We start from the raw sequence: 21,978 nt of genomic DNA, 5'->3' as shown, positions 1-21,978 counted from the left end.
TGATTGACACTGTATACACGGTGAAATGACTCCCCATCACTGAACCAACATATCCATCACCTCATGAAGTTACTTTTTTTAAGTTCTCTTAGAAAATTTCAATTATACAATACAGAAAAATTTCAATTATGCAATACAATGTTCTCAACTATAGTCAATGTGTTATATTAGATTTTCAAAACTTATCTATCTTATAACCAAAAATCTATAGCCTTTTACCAATTTCTCCCAAATTCCAGTCCTTAGCAAGACTTTTCTACTATCTGCTTCTTAGAGTTAGACTTTTTTTTTTATTACACATGTAAGTGGTACCATGCAGTATCTGTCATTCTGACTTATTTTACTTGCCCCTAAGGTTCATCCATGTTGTTCAAATAATGTTTATTCCTTTTTTAAGGCTGAATAATATTCACGTGTGTGTGTGTGTGTGTGTGTGTGTGTGTGTGTGTGCGCGCGCGCGTGTGTGTGTATACATACTTCTTCCTTTCTGATTTGGATGCTTTTGATACAAACCCATATGCTTTACTGATAACAATTATAAAGTCTAGGAAAAACATCTTAAAAACACTGAAGGCATTGCCAAGCAAACAAAAGCAGATACAGCAACTACAGGGGATCTGACCCCTGAGAGAAAGAAAAACAGTGAAGGAGGTCCTCATTTACCCATATTTTTTTTTAATGTGTATTTTATTTATTTTGAGAGAGATCAGGGGGCAGGCAGAGAGAGGGAGAGAAAGAATCCCACACTGACAGCATGGAGCCCAACATGGGGCTCAAACCCACGAACTGTGAGATCATGACCTGAGCCAAAATCACAAGTCTGATGCTTAACTGACTGGGCCACCCAGGTGCCCCCACATCTATCCACCTTTTATCCTAAGGAAACTACACAGTCTTTGTAGTACCCAATAGTTGCTGGAGAAAAGGACAGAGCTATTATACAAAGCTGTAGTCTTGCTGGCTGGAAGAATCAGGGAACAAACTCTGGAGGTGGTAAACAGATAGAAACTGAAGGCAGAAATCCTGGAAAGAAAAAGAGTCTTTTTTTTTTTAATTTTTTTAATGTTTATTTATTCTTGAGACAGGGGGTGGGAAGGAGGGGCAGAGAGAGAGGGAGACACAGAATCTGAAGCAGGCTCCAGGCTCCAAGTTGTCAGCACAGAGCCCGACGTGGGGCTCAAACCCATGAACCGTGAGATCATGACCTGAGCTGAAGTTGGACGCTCAAATGACTGAGCCACCCAGGTACCCCAGAAAAAAAGAGAATCTTGAGGGGCTCACTCCTGTATTCCCATGCATGGGATGAAAACCCAAAAAGCCCAGGGAGAGGCAACAACTAAAAATCTAAAAGATATAGGAAGAGATTTCAATAGCTATCTGATTCTGGAGAATCAGAGTTTGGATGTAGAAGGAATTGGTAAATATTTCAGGCTTTTCACTGAACCTCCAGAAAAACCGCACTTGAGAACCACATATCAGAAATAAGGGCAAAACTGAAATGGACAGTCCTAACAAAGCCTAAAACTAAGTCTCCACAGGATCAAGGTAAAGTCCCTGCTAGAACAAAGCCCTACACTTCAAAGAAAGACTAAAATTCACACTGCCCAGAGTTTGTACAAGATATCATCCACAAGAGACAACAGTCAAGTGAAATCTATTTAACATAAAGAAAAATGTGATGTAGAGTCAAGAGATAAAATATATAGAAATGGGACTGACAGCAAACCCAAATGTTGGATTTTTTAAAATGTGTTTACTACGATACACATGCAAAAGAATCAAAGATAAATGCATGAAGACATAGAAATCATATGACCTATACAATATTGAGCAATCTAACACATGTGAACAAGACAGAAGATAATATTTGGAAAAATACTGGCTAAGTTTTTTCTAAATTTGAAAAAATCAAACCATGAATAAAATCGTTCATGTAGCTCCATTCACTAAAATCCCCATATAGTCATATCATAGTCAAACTGCCAAAAATCATAGAGAAAAGTCTTAAAAGTAGCCACTTAAATACAGAAGAGCTAAGATAAGACATACAACTGACATCTCATCAGAAACAATAGAGACCAGAAGACAACATGCTGCTAGGGAGGAAAAGGAGCTAAAATTTGAACCTAAAATTCTATAGTCCACAAAAAAAACCTTTAAAACTTAAGCTAAACAAATATATTTTCAGATAAATGGATACTGGGAGTACACATCAACAACAACAACAAAAAACTTTAAGAAATGCTTAAAAAAAAAGTCCTCTGGATTACAGGCAAATGATAAGTGATGCAAATTCAGATTTGTAGAAAGGAATGAAGAAGTCAAAAACGGTAAATATGTGGGTAACTATAACATTCCATTTTTCTTCCCTTTCTTGAATTATTTAAAAGACAATTAACAATTGTTTAAAAACATAATGATAATACCATATGGTAAAACTTGTAATAGATGTAAAAGCAAAAGATATGACAACGGTAGCCAAAAGGACGGAAAGGAGTAAAATAAAAAGTTTATGTGAATATATTCATGATAGCTTGGAAAAATAAGAAACAGTGCTATCAGCAAAATCAGAAAGAATTTTGAAGAACTGATGGAAGATAAAAAGTAGACAGGAACAGATGGCAAAGAAAACAAAGTGTAGGAAATAAATAGATTCTATTTAAAATACACACAGAAGAAGGCTTTTAATAAGCATTAAAGTTTTCTGCACACACATACAAAAAGAATAAATATGCCAAGATAATCAAGGATGACCACACACTGGAGGTGAAGGGGGATAGGAAGAAAGCATAAAAGAGGAGGACAAAAATGAACAGCAAAAACTAACACCAGAAGAAACAAATACAGGGAAGAGAATATTTTGAAAAATTCTCCTTGGGGATTGCCTAGGTGGCTCAGTCAGTTAAGTGTCCAACTCTTGAGTTCAGCTCAGGTCACGATCTCAGGGTTGGAAGATCAAGCCCACATTGGGCTCCGAGCTGGGCTGGGCATGGAGCCTGCTTGGCATATTCTTTCTCCCCCGCCCTTTCTTCCCCTCCCTCCCTCTGCCCTTCCCCCTGCTTGCAGGCACACGTGCTCTCTGTAAGTAAGTAAGTAAGTAAATAAATAATGAAATGAAATAAAATAAAATAAATAAAAATTCTCCTTGGTATCCTCAGAGAGATTCAGAATTTTTGAAAACATAAAGCATCATTAGATGATCACTAAAAAGGAGAAGAGAATGAAAATAGTTAAGTTTTAAAAAAATGACAATTCAGTGGAAACACTGAATAACACAACTGGAGACCAAATAATTTGGAAGACAAAGTCAAGACAAACTCCCAGTTTCCTAGATCAAGAGAAAGAAATATGAGCAAAAACTAAATAGGGAGCATCAATCCAGGAACTCCAAGAGCTCTAGACGGCAGAAAAAAGAAAACAGACCAGAATAAAACATTTAAGAATAAAAGAAGAAATTTCATTGGTGTTAGAGATGCCTACATTCATATTAAAATAATCTTCTGAGAAGAGATAGTTTAGTTTTAAGAACGCTTAACTCATAGAAGTCAAAATAAAGGGTCAGAACACCAAAGATGGTAAGGAAACTCTAAACCAGTTCAACATTTGACTCAATACTCAGAACTTCTGCCTATATATATAAATACAGCTGATGAAAACACACATGCACTGAGATTGGTCTATCTTGAAATTCATAAACTCTAAATTCAAATGGGCCTTTAGTGCTGTGCACCTACAATCTACTATTTATTACTTTATTTCCTTAATCTATTTACTCTCCCACTTTTCTAATCAACTACCTCATACCTTATCCTTACTCCTCTACCACCAAAGCTGCCATTCCAACTCTTACTTTCCACTCCCTATATTTCACTGAAAAATACAATCAAAGGGGACACCAACAATGCATCCTTTTCAAATGTACCTGGAAAATTTCTGAAAACAAACATGTTCTACCATAAAGCAATTGCCAATAAATACTAAAGGAATATATTAAAAATATGAACAATGGAGCAAGCAACCATTTTATCTATATAAGACCCATAATGTTGGTTTAATGTTGCATATACTATGATTAATTTATGTAATTCTTTTTTTTTTTTAATGTTTATTTTTGAGAGAGACAGAGACAGAGAGACGGAGCACAAACAGGGGAGGGGCAGAGACAGAGGGAGATATAGAATCTGAAGCAGGCTCCAGGCTCTGAGCTGTCAGCATGGAGCCCGATGCGGGGCTCAAACTCATGAACCATGAGCCGAAGTCAGACGCTTAACTGACTGAGCCACCCAGGCGCCCCTAATTTATGTAATTCTTAAAAATATTGAAGAAATAACAACGTTAGAGGATAACATAAAAAAGTGAAAGCGACCTTAATCACTACCTACTCTTTTTATTCTCTGAAACAACACTCTTAGTTTAATAAGAATTAATAAAGAAGTGCTTTAAACTGCAAAATAGGACATAAGATAATCAGTAACACTCAATACTCTGTAAAATCATGTTATCCTTAATAACTTCAGTCAAAAAGAAAAAATATATTAAAAAATACAAAGCTCTGCATTTGAACTGATGTAAACTTACTAACAGTGTTCAAATCAAAAATCTATTATGGAAACTATGACGACTTACAAAAGTATCACGACATGTACTTTTTTATCCTTATTTATTTATTTTGAGAGAGAGAGAGTAAGAGCATGCAAGCAGGAGAGAGGCAGAGACAGGGAGCAAGAGAGAGAGAATCCCAAGGAAGCATCCTGTTGACAGCAGAGAGCCCGACATGGGGCTCGATCTCATCAACCGGAGCTTGCTCTCAACCCTGAGATCATGACCTGAACTGAAATCAAGAGTCAGGCACTTAAGTGACTGAGCCACCCACGTGCCTCCACAACATGTACTTATTAACCAGTATGTTCTCTTATCACAATGGGATTAAACTAAAAATCAATAACAAAAATGATTAGAAAATTCCCACATATTCAGAAATTTAGCAACACACTTTTAAAGAGCAAATGGTGTAAAGAAGAAATCAAAAAATACTTTAATTTAAAAATGGTAAAAATATGAAAGAAATGCAATAAAAGTGTTTACTAGGATATTTAGTCTTAAACTCATATGTGAGAAAAGAAGGCTAAACAAAATACAGAATGAGCTTTTATACCAAGAAATTAGGAAAAGAACAACCAATTAAGCTAAGAACCATAGAAGGACAAATATTTAAGAGCAGAAATCAGTGGGGGGGAACAAAAAGAAAAACAAAAAGTTGGCTTTTAAAAAAAGCCATTAATACAACTGCTAAAACACTAAAATGATTGATTTTTTTAAAAGAGAGAAAATAAAGGACCAATATCAAGAATTGGAAAGGAGACATCATTAGCAGAGCTTACAATATTAAAAATATGTTTTTTTAATTTTTTTAATGTTTGTTTATTTTTTTGAGACAGAGAGAGACAGAGAATGAACAGGGGAGGGTCAGAGAGAGAGGGAGACACAGAATCCGAAACAGGCTCCAGGCTCCGAGCTGTTGGCACAAAGCCCGACGCGAGGCTCAAACTCACAGACCGCAAGATCATGACCTGAGCCAGAGTCGGACGCTCAACTGACTGAGCCACCCAGGCTCCCCAAAATATATAGGTTTTTTAAATTTATTTTTATTTATTTCAAGAGAGAGATGGAGAACAAGCAGGGGAGGGGTACAGAGAGAGGGAGACAGAATCCCAAGCAGCTCCACACTGTCTGCTCAGAACCCAATGCGGGACTCCAACTCACAAACCATAGTAAGATCATGACCTGAACCGAAATCAAAGAGTCAAATGCTTAACTGACTGAGCCACCCAGAAACCCTGAGATTGACATTATTAGTATCAATGGTTGCCAGTAGGGGAAACCAAGGTAGAGAGAAGTTAAAGAAGGTAACTTGAACCCATGAACCATGACATCATGACCTGAGCCAAAATCAAGAGTCAGATGCTTAATCGACTGAGCCACCCAGGTGTCCCTAAAAATATATGTCAATATAGGAACATCCTCCAATAAGCCTGAAATATTTGAAAAAAGGTTTTCTCAAACACACAACTTTATCAAAATGGACAAAGGAAGGAAAAAACACTGAAAAAGGAAGAAAGATATAATTTCAAACTTTTAACATTAAGTAAATTGAATATTTAACTTAAAACCTTTCCACAAAGAAAATTCATCGCCTATTGACTTTCTTAGTGAATTTTTCCAGACATCTGAAGAATGAAAAAAGAGCTTACACAAACTATTTCAGTAAATAGAAATTACAAAACACTTTTCCACATATTTTAAGAGTACAGTATGAACATAATACCAAAATGTAATAAAGTTGTGACAAGGAAAGAAAATTATATGTAAATATTTCCTACAAACATATATGAAAAAAATAATGAACAAAATACTAGCAAATTAAATTTAATAATATTTTAGAGACTAACAAATCTTAACCGGGTTAGTGTACCCCAAAAAAGCAAAGCTATTTTAACATTAAAATATCAATCAACAGAATTTATCATATTATTAGAATACATGAGAAAGTAACATATGATCATTTCGATAAGTGTAGAAACTAACTCTAATAATGTTCAACAATGGTTTGTGATTAGACACTCTCAGCTAACTAGCTATAAAAGCATACTTCCTCATTCTTATAAAAAATAACTATAAAAGAACTTAAAATACTTAATGGTTAAATATTGATCTCATGCTTCTTGAATTCAAAAACTTAATTAGCATGTCTATAATCATGACTTCCACTTAATATTTTATTTTATCTTCATTTTATTTTATTTTATTTTTTGGAGAGAGAGCACAAGCGGGAGAGAGGGGCAAAGGAAGAGAGAATCTTAAGCAGGCTCCATGCTCAGCACAGAGCCTGTTGTGGGGCTCAATCCCACGACCACAGGATCACAACTGGAGCCAAAGGCAACAATGAAACACTCAAGTGACTGAGCCACCTAGGCACCCATAAATTTTTTTTTTTTTTAGAGAGCAAGCACGCACATAAATGGCAGAGAGTGGCAGAGGGAGGGAGAGAGAGAAGGAGAGAGAGAATCTCAAGCAGGCTCCACACTTAGCACAGAGCCCAACTTGGGGCTCAATTCCACAACCCTGGGATCAACCTGAGCTGAAATCAAGTGTCAGGTTGCCCATCACTCAACATTTGAGTGGAGGTACCGGCCAGCACAATAAAGCAAGAAAAGGAAATAAAAGGTATAATGATTACAAAGGAGGAAGTAAAACTGATATATTCACAGATGATATGACTATGTATGCAGAAAAATTTTAAGAATATAACAATTACTAAATGAAGTTAGAAAGGATAGTACATACAAAATCAATATACAAAATTTAATTGATTTTCATATACCAGAAACAAATTTAAAAATGAAGATGATTAAAAACAGCATCATTAACAATAATAACAGAGAGTCAAGTGTTTAGGAATAAATCTACTAAAATATCTGTAATAACTCTAATAAAAACTATAAAACACTGCTAGAAAAAATAAAGGCCAGTTAAATAATGGAAGAATAGAACATACAGATATAAGAGTATAGAAAAACTGGGGGTGCTTGGATGGCTCAGTAGGTTAAGTGTCTGACTTTGGCTCAGGTCATGATCTCCCAGTTCAGAGCCTGAGCCTCCCATCGGGCTCCACACTGCCAGTGTGGAGCCTGCTTGGCATTCTCGCTCTCTCTGCCCCTCCCTCACTTGCACTTTATCTCTCAAAACAAATAAACTTTAAAAAAAAAAAGACTATAGGAAAACTCAATATTGCTCAGGTAGCAACTCTTCTCCAAATTGATATATAGAGTCAACACGGTCCCAATTAAAATCCTAGCAGCTTATGTTATGGTAATTTACAAGTTAATATCTCCATGGAAAACAAAGGATTACAAGAGTCAAAACAATCTAGAAGAGCCAACTGGAAGGATTTACATTACCAGACATCAAGATTTACTGTGAGGTTAGTATAATTAAGTCAAGTTGGTATTGGCATAAATACAGAAAAATAAGAGTCTCTCTTAAAAACTGAGAATAAACTGAGGGTTGATGGGGGATGGGAGGGAGGAGAGGGTGGGTGATGGGCACTGAGGAGGGCACCTGTTGGGATGAGCACTGGGTGTTGTATGGAAACCAGTTTGACAATAAATTTCATATTTTAAAAAAATATAGAAAAATAGACCAAAGGAACAAATAGAGCTGAGAAAAATATCCTCACATAAGATAACCTAACTGAAAACAAATATGGTCAACTGCATTTTGGTGGAAATGTCAGTCTTTTCAGTAAAAGTATGGCAGTCAATGGCTATTAAGTGGCAAGAAGAAAAAGCAATCTTGACCTCCAACTTACACCAATACACAAAAATATTAATTTGAGATAGATAACCAACCAATAAGTAAAAGGTCATATAATATTCCAGAAAAAAATATCTTCATGACAGCTTTTAAAACAGGACATTAAAAAAAAACTACAATAAATAGATGTATATATTAGACTTCTCATATGCATGTAATAATAGTTTCAAGTCACATGAAGCAGAAAAGTAAAGAAAGAAATAGGCAAAACAACTCTAATAGCTAGAAATTTTAATACTGCTCTGTCAGGAATTAACAGAAGTAAAACAGATGAAAAAAATAAGAATATTGAAGATCCAGGGGCATGGGTGACTCAGTCAGTTAAGCGTCCAACTCTTGATTTCGGCTCAGGTCATGATCTCCCAGTTTGTGAGTTCGAGCTTCGCACTGGGCTCTGCACTGACAGCACAGAGTCTGCTTGGAATTTTCTCTCCTCCTCTCTCTGCCACTCCCTCACTCATTCTCTCTCTCTCAAAAAGAAATAAACTTAAAAAAAAAAGAATACTGAAGACCTGAACATCATTAACCAACTAAACATTTACATCACAATATACTTAATAACTGCAGAATGTACATCATTTTCAAGTGTAAATGGAATAATGGAATAAATGGAATACTAAGTTATATCATATGCCAGTCTAGTCTATAAATTAAGACTCTGTTTCCTTTGCTGTACAGAAGGTTTTTTTTTTTTTTTTTTTTTGTAGTCCCAACCGTTTATCTTTGCTTTTCTTTCCCTTGCCTCAGGAGACATATATAGAAAAATATTGCTACAGCTGATGCTGGAGAAATTACTGCCTGCACTCTCTTAAGGATTTGCACGGTTTCAGGTCTCACATTTCGATCTTTAATCCATTTTGAGTTTATTTTTGTGTATGGTGAAAGTGGTCTGCTTCAGTCTCTTCCATGTAGCTGGCCAGTTTTCCCAAAGCCATTTGTTGAAGACACTGTCTTTTTCTCATTGTATATTCTTTCCTTCTCTGTCAAAGATTAATTAACCATATAATTGTGGGTTTATTTTTGGGTTTCCTGTTCTATTCGATTGATCTCTATGTCTATCTTTATACCAGCACCATGTTTTCATTACTACAGCTTCATAGTATACCTTGAAATCTGGGAGAAGGATGCCACCAGTTTTGTTCTTTTTTTTCAAGATTGCTTTGTCTATGCAAGGTTTTCTGTGGTTCCAAAGAAATTTAAGAATTGTTTATTTGAGTTCTTTGAAAAATGCTGTTGGTATTTTGATAGGGGTTGCATTAAATCTATATATTGCTTTGGGAAGTATGGACATTTTAACAATATTTGTTCTTCCAACCCATGAGCATGGAATGTCTTCCCACCTCTTTGCATCATCTTCAATTTCTTTCATCAGTGTTTTACGGTTTCATAGTACAGATCTTTCACCTCTTTGGTTAAGTTTATTCTTAGGTATTTTCTTATTTTTTGGTGCATCTATAAATGGAATGTTTTCTTAGTTTTAGTTACTGCTGCTTCATTATTAGCATATAGGAACACAGCAGATTTCTGTCCATTGTTTTTACATCCTGTGACTTTACTGAATTTAGTTACCAGTTCTAGTAGTTTTTGGTGGCATTTTTAGGGTTTTCTATACATAGTAGCATGTCATCTGCCAAGAGTTAGAGTTTTGCTTCTTCTAGCAATTTGGATGCCTTTTACTTCTTTATGTTGTCTGACTGCTGTGGCTAGGACTTCCAGTACTATGTTGAATAAAAATGGTGAGAGTGTATATCCTTGTCTTGTTCGTGACCTTAGAGGTAAAACTCTCAGTTTTTCACCACTGAGGTGGCTGTGTGTTTTTCATATAAAACCTTTATTATGTTGAGGTATGTTCCCCCTAGACCTACTTTGCAGAGAATTTTTATCATGAATGGATATTGTATTTTATCAAATGCTTTCTGTGTGTCTATTGAAGTGATCTTACGGATTTTATCCTTTCTCTTACTAATATAATATATCACACTGGTTGTTCTGTAAATACTTTACCATGCTTACATTCCAGGAATAAATCCCACTTGGCCATGGTGTATGATTTTTCCAATGTATTGTTGGATTCGGTTTCCTAAAATTTTGTTAAGGATTTTTACATCTATATTCATGAAAGATAGTGGCCTATAGCTCTCTTTTTGGGGGACGTCTTTTTCTGGTCTTGTTATCAGGGTGACAATGGCCTCAATGATGTTTTCCTTCCTCTTCTTTTTTGGGGGGAATAGCCTGAGAACAATAGGTATTGACCCAAAAAGTTTGACAGAATTCACCTGTGAAGAAATCTGCTCCTAGACTTTTGTTTCGGGAAGTTTTTTGATTACTGAATCAATTTCATTGCTGGTAACTGTTCTGTTGAAATTTTCTATTTCTTCCTGCTTCAGTTTTGGTAAGTTATAGGTTTTTAGGAATTTATCCATTTTTTCTAGATTGTCCAATTTATTGGCATAGACAGGTTTTCATAATATTCAGTTTTCATAATATTGATATTATGTTACAATTCTTTGTATTTCTGTGGTGTTGATTGTTATTTCTCCTCTTTCATTACTAATACTGTTTATTCAAGTTCTCTCTCTCTCCCTCTCTCTTTCTCTCTCTCTCTTTTGATGATTTCTGGCTACAGGCTTACCAATTTTGTTGATCTTTTCAAAGAACCAGCTCAGGTCATGATCTCACAGTTCAAGAGTTCAAACCCTGCATCAGGCTCTGTGCTGACAGCTCAGAGCCCAGAGCCTGCGTCGGATTCTGTGTCTCCCTCTGCCTCTGCCCCTTCCCCAGGCTCACTCGCTCTCTCTCTCTCTTTCAAAAATAAAAATAAACATTAAAATAATAATTGAAATTTCTCAATAATTTCTCCAAAGAAAATGGAGAAAACAATTTTATACTTTATTTCTTGGCTATTGGAGAAATAAATAAAAATATTACATAGTAAAAAAAAAAATAAGAGAAGAAAAACTGTTAAAAAATAAAATTTTTGAAATACAGCTAATGTGATGTTTAAAGGGAAATGTGTATTTTAAGTACTTATGTTAAGAAAGATGATCTGGCATCCATGATCTTCCTAAGTAGCTAGAAAAAGAAACCAGAGAAAAGAGAAGAAAGTAGTAATGAAGAGCAGAGAAAACAGAGAAAATCAATAAAACCAAAAGTTAGTTTTAGAAAAAGATTAATAAGATTTATATCTCTAAGTAGAATGATCAAAAATGAAAGGAAAAAAAAAACACATGAGTTATCAACAGCAGGAATAAAAGCCGAATATCACTACAGATCTTATAGATACTAAGTGGAAAAGGGATTACAATGATTTATACCAGTAATTTTAACAAAACTGATATAGAAAGAAACAGAAAACATGAATTGTATCATACATATATCTGTTCAATAAATCAAATTTTTCATTAAAAATCTATCCACAAAGAAAACGCCAGGCCAAATCACTTCACTGGTAAAGTCTGCCAAAATTTAAGGACAAAATAATACCAATTCTATACAAACTCTTACCAAAAACAGAGAAGCAGGAAATACTTCCCAAATTATTTTATTTTATAATCATTACTCTGATGTCAAAGCTAGATGTGAGTATCACAAAAGGCAAATGTTTCTCAAGAACATAGCAAAACAATAGAACATGGAACCAGTAACACATAAAAAAGTCAGAAAATCAAGACCAAGAGGGGTTAATCCCAGGAATGCAGTTGAGAATGATGTCTAAATACAATTTCTCACTATTCCCGTTCACACTGATTCTAGTTTTGCTTCTTCAATTTAAAACAAAAATGTATGGTTAAGGGCAAAATGTACAGTATGTGAATTACATCTCAATAAAACTGTTTTTTTTAAAGTACATCTATTCTTAGAAGAAACATAGAAAATGTAAAACAATTCCCCCAGATAGCTGTTAGCATCAAAACAAAGTTTTGTTGTCTTTACCTCTTCTCATTCCTACTTTAGTTTGATCAGTTTCTACCAGATATCTGGCTACCCAAACATACTTTTAAAGTTCACATTTTGGCCAATTATATCTAATGCAATACCTCCCTAAACCATAATCAAACATCCAAGTATAGCGACAGCCAAGAAAAGTTACATAACATGAATTGCACAAGGGCAGAGAAAGTCCAATTTGAGCTTCTTGTCAATGGTATTGGGAACATCATGTCTTCAACAGAAATCATCAGTTAGTAAAAATTTGGATCTACTTATCAGCAACTATTGTTTAAAAAAGGGCTTGGATATTTTTTATCAGACAGAATTTCCTATGGTAATGACAAAGAAACGTTGGCTAGGAGGATGCTTCAGGCATAATGTACCTACTCTTCTGTTTCCCTACATTCCTCAAAGGCTAAACTAACATTTGAGGAAAGACAGCTAAAAAGGGAACAGCAAGAAGTATCAATTATTTTTTAGTCTCATCTACTTTTAAGTTATTTGTCAGTTTAAGAAATTGGCTTTATTATACACTCCCATCTAAAGTAAGAGGGCCTTTTTCTAAAAACCCATGTTTTGATTTCCCTTAGTTTTTGCTTCTATCACCTCTTTCATTAAGTAGGATTTTTCTTTGATATGATATTATTTAAAAAATAAATTTTTTTTAAAGTAGGCTCTGTGCCCAATGTGGGGCTTGAACTCACAACCCTGAGATCGAGAGTTGTATGCCCTACTGACTGAGCCAGCCAGGTGCCCCTAAAAATGTCTTAATTAGCCTCTAGGCTAACGTTAAAACCACTTTGATATACATTTCATAAAACATTTTAGTACTGATTGCTAATTGCTAATATCTGGAATATATTTAATTAATCTGTTGGAAGTTAGCTATATTTCCTTTAAGTGTATGTTGGTTTCCATTATTCGCTATTAATTATAAAGAATTAAAAGTAGAAAAAAATCACTTAAAACTTAAAACCAATGTTCACAGAATGAAGCCGATTTTGGAAAGTATACCACAGTAATCTATAACTGTCATAGAAATTTCCTGGTGATACAGTAAAATATAAAATTCTACTTTATGAATCCTTAATAAAAGAAGATAAAATGTCATTATACTGCACTTACTCATATATTTCCCTTCTCTTTACAAAGGTATTTTAGGAGTAATTCAGCCAAAATGTAGATAAAACAGGTATGTATCAGATTTGTTAACTTAAGAGAAATTCTGGAATTTTTAAACTTGCTCGCTCATGTCAAATTTTCTAGTCTAAATATATTCCATCACTTTTCGGTTTACATATTATTGTATCACCTGACTTTATCGCAACTTATTTAATACTCATTTACACATTCAACATTTTCCAAAAGAAAGAGACAATCCTTTGCCTTAAAAGCTCTTCATCTGAAGGGAAAGGAAATAATGTGGACAGATATAAAACAATACATAAAGTGTTGCAGGAACTGTAATATTCGAATACACAGGGGGAAAAGGACAGGACTGTGTACCACATAGGTTTACCACATAAACCTACCTTAATTACCAACTGGACATTCAGAGAAAGGGAGGAATCAACCTGAATTTGAGATTTCCAACTAAGCAACTAGGTATAAAAAAAGTAATGCTACGCACCAAGATAGATAACAAAAGTAAGTTTGAAAGGAAAGAGGATTTTTTTTTTTATTTTATTTTTGAGAGAGAAAGAGAGAGAGAACGAGTGTGTGAGCACACAAGCAGGGGGCGGCAGAGAAAGAGAGGAAGACACAGAATCCAAAGCAGGCTCCAGGCTCTGAGCTGTCAGTGCAGAGCTTGACGCGGGACTGCAACCCACAAACCATGAGATCATGCCCTGAGGTGAAGTTAGACATTACTGACTGAGCCACCCAGGCACCCCAGGAAAGTGGATTTTAGATATTTGGAATATGAAGCACCTATAAGACCATTAAAAGGAAGATTCGCAGTAATCAGCTTCATATATGAGGAATTAAGAATAATTTCTTGGTTTGGGGTTTGGGAGGCTGGGTGTCCTGTCTTAGAATTCACAGAGTAGGACATATGGAAGAAAAATAGCTGTGGAGGAATGATGAATTCAGTTTGGCACATAATGAATCTCAGTTACCAATAAGACACCCAGACTGAGATATCACATAGGCAGCTAGATTTCCAAAGGCTAAGAAAAACATTACGTGCTTTTGTTAGAGATTCCAAAGTCATTAGGCATAAAGTATACATGATGCCCAGATGTAAGATATATAAGATAAAAAGAGGGTTGGATATCAAATTCTTAAACCCAAACATTTAAGAATTATTTATAACTGTCAGAAATGGGAGCACATAAAGAGGAATGTAGCAGATTCTTGAAACAGTCGAGAAGTAGGAGAAAAGCTGGAAGTGTTCACTTTGTGCCATTTGTATACTTCTGATTATTGTGCTTTTCTGTATAAATTTTAATAAAAATAGAGTTCCTTTTAAAAAAAGAAATAAAAAGAGTATCACAAGACAAATTATCAAATATTATGAAGAGGTTAAATAAGATAGAAGGGAAAAAAATCCACTGAATTTAGCAATTAAGAAATTAGCAAAAGACTACCATAGATAAAGGATGGGAAGGGTAAAGACCCCTCCCACAAAGTCTTTTCCTTTCATTCTATACTATTATTTTGAATCTTCTAATCTCATGCATGGTGTTCAACTTAGAATTCTTACCCAGCAGAATAAAGTAATTTTCAAACATCCGAATATTCAAAGTTTACCTCAAAGGCAGCATTTCAGAAGTTACTTTCTTAAGACATACCAACCAAACCAAAGGAGTAAATCAAAAAGATGACAACAGGTCCAGAAAATAGATCCAACCCTGGAAAGAAGTAGTTAAGTCACATGATGACAGACAGCTGGGCAGCAGGCCTGAAGCACACTCAGCCCAGCGAGAGGACTCTGGAAGGAAGACTTCAGAAAAAAGTGGTATCAGACTGCTTGCCATGAAGCACTTAAAAACAAACAATACAAAACAACACAACACAACACACCCACAGAGGATATAATAAAGGAAAATAACAGGGAAAAAAAAGGGAAAAAAAGGTAATTCCAATGGAAGAAAACTTGACAAGAATGAGAATGAAATTACAGTATGCTCCTGGCTCTACAACAAATAATCCTCAATATAACACTGTTACTGTTTTGCAAATTTGGAATCGCCTACAAAGAACTAAAGTGCCCATTAACGTTACTAGACTCAATGTAAATGTTCATTTTGACATAAAAATACAAATGCTTAACGCTGAGAAGTGAAAGCAAGAGGTAGCTAAAGAGAATCTTGGTAAAGGTACATTAATCCTAGAAAGTAAGAAATCAACAAATATTGTCTACGGTTTCTGGAACAAGAAATAAAGTTATAATATACTACCTTAAGTTACAAAGACATCAAATACAGTGATATGAATAAATATGAGGAGAAGGGGAAGGAAACATTGGTATAGGTGAAACAGATTGAACTACGAAAAGTTAACAGTCAAAGCTAACTTTCTCTGGGAGAAAAGGACTGAAGTCAGAAGAATAAAACTTCTCATTGTAACTGTTTTTGCATTTTAAGCTCTTCTGTGTGATCTGATTTTTAAACCAATGTATATGAAATATCTGGGGAAAAAATTAAGAGAATAATTAGGAAATAAGGAAATCAAGGTGGCATGGCTATTTTTAAGAGTGAAGAGCTGGGGCCCTTGGGTGGTTCAGTCAGTTGAGCGTCCGACTTTGGCTCAGGTCATGATCTCGTGGTTTGTGAGTTCGAGCCCCGCATTGGGCTCTGTGCTGACAGCTCAGAGCCTGGAGCCTGTTTCAGATTCTGTGTCTCCTCCTCTCTCTGCCCCTCCCCTGCTCATGCTCTGTCTCTCTGTCTCTCAATAATAAATAAATGTTAAAAAAAAAAAAAAAAAAAGAGTGAAGAGCAGAAAAGAGAAAGGGTAGCTGCTAATGGTCAAAGAGCAGAAGAGAACAAATAATCATAATCATAATCATAATAAGCCAAAGCATAATTCTTAAGCTACCAGAGGGGGCAAACAGTGATAATACCAAAGAAAGAAAGGGAAAACAAAGAAGCAAGGTGTTAGCCCTAGGATGGACAGGGACAGGATCAAGAGCACAGGTATGCAATATAAAAGACCTAAAAATACCGGAGAATATGAGCAGAGATTGGTAGCATTAACAGTTTACCAATCTGAGATAATAACAAGGTTTAATTCGAATGACATCATGAGAATGCAGTACTGCTATAAAATGTGGATGACACTGCAGAGTCAAATATATACTAAGAAACCTTAACATGTCTTTAGCTGAGTTCTTCACCTGGATAATAATATAACCTCATGAAAATGTCAGAAGAAGGAGTATAAAGGAAAACCAAGTTAGATGTCAAAAATTCTCAATAACACAGGAATAGGCAAGAAAAGAGCAGCAAAGGATAACAGGAGGGACTGAGGAAATAAGCTGTATCATATTAATCTCAAAGGATAAGATTTTTGTTTTTTGTATCAGGATAATAAAGAGCTATGGAAGTAGCAATGTAAATACTTCCTCTAGACCCTAGGGTAGGTGTGATGTAATACCTTTAGGAAAGACAACATTCAATGAAAGTAAAGAATGGAAGGAAACATGCTATAGAAAACCCAATTTACAAGGGAAAGGGAAATTTGGAAGGATCCTATAAAAAGGACTGGAAGGCAGTCAACTGAAAAAGTAGAATTAATAAAACAAGAACATGTAAGAAAGTATTTTCTGGCAGTATGAAAATTGTGAATACAATCCAGTCTATAAAACACGAATTTATAGGAAATGCAGAAAACAGAGGACCACAGTACACTATACCATGAAAAGGTTATCAGCAAAATCTACATTGTGGGAAATTATAACTAGTGGAGTTAAAAATAAAGAAGAGAAGAGATGTAGGAAAAATATAGATTGAGACTATAAAGTCACAATGTGTGGACCTTATTTGGATCCTAGTTTAAAAAAATACCCAATGCCATTTGAAAAAGCCATTTATGATATATCAGACAATCAGAAATTTGATTGCTTACTGAATATATAAAGATATTAAGGAATTGTAATTTTTTATTTGTAAAGCTTTTTAAATTTATTTTTGAGAGAGAGAGAGAGAGAGAGAGAATGTGTGTGTGAGAGAGAGAGACAGAGAGAGAGGGCAGGGCACTGGCAGAGAGGGAGACAGAGGATCCAAGCTAGCTCTGCACTGTCAGTGCAGAGTCTAGTGCAGGGCTCAAACTCATGAACTGTAAGATCATGACCTGAGCCAAAGTCGGAATGCTTAACCGACTGAGGCACCCAGATGCCCCCAGGTATTGTAATTTTTTAATTTAAAAAAGCGTTCTTATATTGTAGAGGTGAATACTGAAATAATGGAAGAAATGATATGGTGTCTACAATGTGCTTTAAAATAACACCATAACAGAGAAAGCAGATGGCACAGAAATGGCTCAGGTAATAGGGCTATTGAAGCTGAGTGATTAGTATGTAAGAGTTCATTTCACGATTATGTCTACTTTTGTATGTTCAAAATTCTCCCTAAGAAAAAAGCTTTTTTTAAAGGATGTTTGCTATATTTCACCTAGCATTTCTTTTTTTTTTATAATTTTATTTTGTTTTTTTAATATACATCCAAATTAGGTAGCATATAGTGCAACAATGATTTCAGGAGTAGATTCCTTAGTGCCCCTTACCCACTTAGCTCATCCCCCCTCCCACAAACCCTCCCATAACCCTCAGTTTGTTCTCCATATTTATGAATCTCTTCTGTTTTGTCCCCCTCCCTGTTTTTATATTATTTTTGTTTCCCATCCCTTAGGTTCATTTGTTTTGTCTCTTACAGTCCTCATATGAGTGAAGTCATATATTTGTCTTTCTCTGACTAATTTCACTTAGCATAATAACCTCTAGTTCCATTCACATAGTTGCAAATCTAGCATTTCTTAATAAGAGTGTTTTCAGGTTATTCAATCAGAAAGTTTCAGGAAATGAAATCCCAGATTTTGTTTTGTATTTTACAATTCATCTCTCATGTACACTTGAAAGCAAAAGTTGTTCATAAAATTTATTACAGATTTTTTTCTTTTAAAGATTCTGATCTCGGGGCGCCTGCGTGGCTCAGTCGGTTGGGCGGCCGACTTCAGCTCAGGTCATGATCTCACGGTCCATGAGTTCAAGCCCCGTGTCGGGCTCTGTGCTGACAGCTCAGAGCCTGGAGCCTGTTTCAGATTCTGTGTCTCCCTCTCTCTAACCCTCCCCCGTTCATGCTCTCTCTCTGTCTCAAAAATAAATAAACGTTAAAAAAAAAAAAAAAAAAGATTCTGATCTCTAAATATAGTACAAGTAGTATTAGGTACCAGCAGGTTTTTAAAAATGAAAAACTTAAAAAAGAAACATGTGAAACTGAAATTTTAGCTGAGAGTAAGATGACAGAGGGTGTTTGATTCCTCCTTGCCTGTTTTGTAGAAGAAGTATGCTAAATAACTTTGTGCTTTTTTATAAAGTGAATATTTAAGTATTTATGTCAAAAATTTTTAAGCTAGCCATTAAAAGAAAAGACTTATAAGATCTTTAAATCTATAAGAAGGCAGAAAAGAAGGAAAAAAAGTAAAGAAAATTAAAAGCAAAATAAGATAACAAAAATTTTTAAGTCCAGATGTCAACAAGTACAATAAATGTAGATTAGCCAATTAAAACCACTTTCTAGAAGACAAAGAACATCAGACTGGATTTTCTTTTTTTAATCAAGGTATACAGTGCTTAGAAGAGACACAAAACCATACAGAAAAGTTAACCAAAAAAAGGACATTTTTATCAAACCGACAGGTGCCAAACGGTACTAATCCTTGTTGATCAGAAGCCAAACTACAAACTAAAGGTAACTACAAAATATAAATCAATAAACAAAAGAAACCCTAATGAAAAAAAAAACGAAAGACATGAATAGACCAATAAACATAGGAGAAGATGGTAGATCTCACTTGTGATTAAGTAAATGCAAATTAAGGTAGGATATCGAATTATACCCATACGGTTGTCAAATTAAGGAGTCCAAAGATACCCAGTGTGAAGGAGAAGATATAGAGCAGAAGGACCCTTCAAACACCTGGTTTTAGAGAGCAATTAGGCTACATTTAATTAATCTGAAGATATAACTATTCTACAAACCAGAAATTCCATTTCTAGTTATAACCCTAGAGAAATGAATGTAGTACTGCATCATGTTCATAGTAGCATTATTTGTAAGAACAAAAAAACCACAAATAGTGCTTCCCTTTGACAGCACAGATACTAAAATTAGAACACTACAGAGAAGATTAGCATGGCCCCTGTGCAAGCATGACATACAAATCTGTGAAGCACTCCATATTTTGGGGAAAAGAAGAGAGAGAGAGAGACAAACCAAGAAACAGACTCTTAACTATAGAGAACACACTGATTATTCCCAGAGGGGTAGGTAGGTGGGGAGATGGGTGAAATAGGTGAAGGGGATTGAGAATATACTTAACATGATGAGCACTGAGTAAGGGATAGAATTGTTGAATCACTATATTGTACATCTGAAACCAATATAACATCGTATGTTAACTATACTGGAATTAAAATGAAACTTAATAAAATAAAATAATAAAATAAAACAAATAATCTAAATGTTCATCAGTAGAAAAAAAACACTATATAAATTGGAGAATCTTCATAATGAGAATATTGTACATCAATTTTAATGAATGAACTAGAGCTATATATATGAACACACAGATACATGAATGTCATAAAGATAAGTGAGGTTTAAAAAGCAAGTTGTAGATTGATATTTATGTGTGATGCAATCTGTTTAAACCCACAGTTTACTATATTCTTTATTTATTTATATATTCATAAATTATATTTAATATATAAATGTTATTTATTTATATATTTATAAATTAGTTATGTATTTCTATTTATTACTATATCTTTTATAAATTACATTTATAAATATTTATATTTATATGATATAGATATTTATAAATTATATTTATATATTTATAGGTATTACTATATATACGAAATATATACTTAGTATATACATATATATAAAATAAAAGTTTAAAATAGGCATGAAAATGATACTAACTTCAGGCTAGTGGTTAGTTACCTCTAGCGAGGTAAACAGGGGAGAGACAGGAGTAGCAATAGGTAGATGGGCTTCGACTGTATCTATAATGTTTATTTCTTAAAGAAAATAAGATCCAAAGCAAAAAGTAACAAAATATTGTTAAAAGTGGATGGCAAATACAGACAATTTTCCTAATTTCCTATATGTTAAGAATATTTAAAAAAAAGTATTTTTAAATACTGAAATGAAAACAAAGAGGAAGAATATAGCCTTTGGTTTGGGACGCAAGTTTGAAATGGAACTGGGTTTGAATTCTGTCCCGTGTGATGTTACTCTGAAGTCAGTTTAATCTTTCTGCACTCAGTTTCCCTCATTTCTTAAAACAAAGAATAATAATAATGGCTATGACTTCTGAGGATTGTTGGAATGATTAAACACAATAATCCACCTGAACTAACCTCATCCAGAGACTAACACTTTCCCTTCTCTTCACACTTTATTAGACAATGCTAGAGCTTTTCTTTTCCTTTTTTTCTTTTTTTTTTAACATTTATTATTGAGAGACAGAGAGACACAGAGACACAGAGCGTGAGCAGGGGAGGGGCAGAGAGAGGAGACACAGAATCGGAAGCAGGCTCCAGGCTCCGAGCTGTCAGCACAGAGCCCGACGCGCGAGGCTCGAATTCACAAACTGTGAGATCATGACCCGAGCCGAAGTTGGTCACCCAACAAACTGAGCCACCCAGGCGCCCCTAGCTTTTCTTTTTCTTTTCCTTTGTTTTCTTTTTTTCTCTTTTCCTTTTTTTCCCTTTCCAATAATATAGGCAGCGAAGATGAAAAAAGTATGGCAATTCATATATGTTGAAAAATAAAACTGCTGAAAAATGAAACTTCTCATTGAAGTTTGGTCACACTATCCCCTAAGAGATGATGTCTTAGTTTAAATATTCCTGGAAGCAAAACCTCATACAGGATTCAAAAATAAATTAGTTCTGAAATTCAGGAAACTACGACAGAGAAACAGAGAAGTGGTATAAGAAAGGGAAGGCAGCCTATAAACTGCACTCTCAAACCAGCTACCAGAGTGAGCCTAATCCCTCAGAAAGGCTCTAGAAAACAGTATAAAAAGCATAATATCTCAGAATTATCCCATCCCAGGGATGAGCTGTAGTGTTTGTACAATAGCAACCCCTGAAGAGTTAAGTGGCCGAGGGCTACACACAGGAGTGTTAATTTCACAGCGCTTCTGGCCTGGCCGCCAGAGCATTGGAAGTATGGCTTCCTACATTTTCAAGAAGAGTCAGCTGGTCAGAGATGCAAACACTAACTCAAGCACACTGAAGCTCCCAGGGGATAAAGGTGGATCACTGACAGCACCAACTACAGCCATGCTATACAATGATGCTATTATTAAAGAGAACAAAAGGAGAAAAGGAGACAATGTGGTCTAGGCTCTATTGACTAATTGGTCCAGAACTTGTTCTTCCCTCAACTTCTGCTTGAAAACAGTAACACTAATTTTGATTACATTAATTACATGTAAACT

The 21,978-nt window shown here is 35.0% G+C and overlaps 1 protein-coding gene and 1 non-coding gene across 5 annotated transcripts in view; one reads left to right on the top strand and one right to left on the bottom strand.

Annotated features, from left to right (window-relative positions):
- Positions 1-21,978, bottom strand: part of JAK2 (Janus kinase 2) — a 115,542-nt gene that overhangs the window by 79,626 nt on the left and 13,938 nt on the right. The window lies entirely within an intron of this gene.
- Positions 19,600-19,707, top strand: LOC113594297 (U6 spliceosomal RNA). The gene has a single exon (XR_003414660.1). It is a non-coding gene; the product is annotated as a U6 spliceosomal RNA (small nuclear RNA).

This window comes from Acinonyx jubatus, chromosome D4 (assembly GCF_027475565.1).
Source record: "Acinonyx jubatus isolate Ajub_Pintada_27869175 chromosome D4, VMU_Ajub_asm_v1.0, whole genome shotgun sequence".
In the NCBI taxonomy this organism is placed as follows: Eukaryota; Metazoa; Chordata; class Mammalia; order Carnivora; family Felidae; genus Acinonyx; species Acinonyx jubatus.
The sequence above is the reverse complement of the archived record's forward strand: the minus strand, read 5'-3'. Positions and strand labels throughout refer to the sequence as shown.